Genomic DNA, 1,372 nt, shown 5'->3' with positions numbered 1-1,372 from the left:
CCACGCTAGGATCAAAGCTATGAAAAGAACAACACAAGGAACACAGGGTTTATACTGGTTCGGGCCACCGTTGTGGTGTAATACCCTACTCCAGTGTGTGGTGTGGTGGATTGCCTCTCGGGCTGATGATGATGAACAGTACAAGGAAGAACAGCCTCGCGAGGGTCTGTTCTTGGCTGGGGCGATGAACTGCTGGGAGGAATTCAGCCACCTTTCTCTATCTCTCTCCCTCTCTCTGCTTACCACCTCTCTACTTGTCGAGCCCTTGGAGGAGACTGAGCCGAACCCCTTGCTACGTGGGTGGCCGGTTCTATTTATAGTGGCCCTGGTCCTCTTCCCAAATATTGAGCGGGAAGGGAGCCAACAATGGCGGGCTAATTTGAAGGGGGGCAGCAAGTATCAACTATCCTGACAAAAGTAGTCTTCGCCTGCGCAAAGCTCTGGTGATGATGCCGTCTTGGGCTCCACGGTGACCTCCATCTCGTAGTCCTCCTGGTCTTGGTCTCGTTGCACCGAAATGGCAACCTTTGCCTGATGCCTCGGTACTCCGCGGCTGCGCTTGCCCCCTTTGCACCAAAGAGGAAAGGAGGACGCAGCGCGGGCTGGCACCCGCCTGGCGCCCTGAGTCGTCATGGCTTGCGTCACGGGCACCTCGTGAGGTACCCCGCCTTGATCTCTCCGCCTCCTCGTGAGCCAGCCCGACGAGGCCGTGCCTGAGGAAGCTCCGTGTCGTCTGCCCCGCGAGGCTTGGCCCCTCGCGAGGGTCTTGAGTTTTTGTTGGTGAAGATGGGCCGTGCTGGGTCCCCCTTTGAGCCACGCCGCGGGCCGCAGGCAGGCAAGTCTGGGGACCCCCGTTCCCAGAACGCCGACAAAGTTGCTGGCACCCGTAAAACTCACCGTAGAGCAGGACCTTGCGCTGCAGCCGGTTGTCGGTGAAGAGGGCGTTGAGCTTGGTCCAGACCGCATGGGCGTCGTCCTCGTCGTCCACCACGGTGTGGAAGAGATCGTTGGAGATGGTGAGGTAGAACCAGCGGATGATGGTGGCGTCGAGGATCATCCACTCCTCGTCGTTGATCATGAGCGCCGAATCCACGGTGCCGTCCACGTGGCCGTGCAGGAGGTACTCACGGAACACAAGCGAAAAATACCGCTTCGAGGCGGAGTAGGACGCGGTGGTGTGATCAAGCTTGACCGGAGCACGCTCATGGATGTTGAGGTCGCGGACGAGAGTGACATAGGGACCAGCGAACGGGTTGGAGACGGTGGACGAGGAGGAGCTCATGGCGCGGGTTAGGGTTTGGGACTCGGCGCAGGCGAAGGGAGACGAGGTGCGGCGGCACAGGTTGCAGGGGGGTGGGGTGGTGCGGGTGCG

This window comes from Triticum dicoccoides, chromosome 3A, assembly GCF_002162155.2.
Source record: "Triticum dicoccoides isolate Atlit2015 ecotype Zavitan chromosome 3A, WEW_v2.0, whole genome shotgun sequence".
Lineage (NCBI taxonomy): Eukaryota > Viridiplantae > Streptophyta > Magnoliopsida > Poales > Poaceae > Triticum > Triticum dicoccoides.
The sequence above is the reverse complement of the archived record's forward strand: the minus strand, read 5'-3'. Positions refer to the sequence as shown.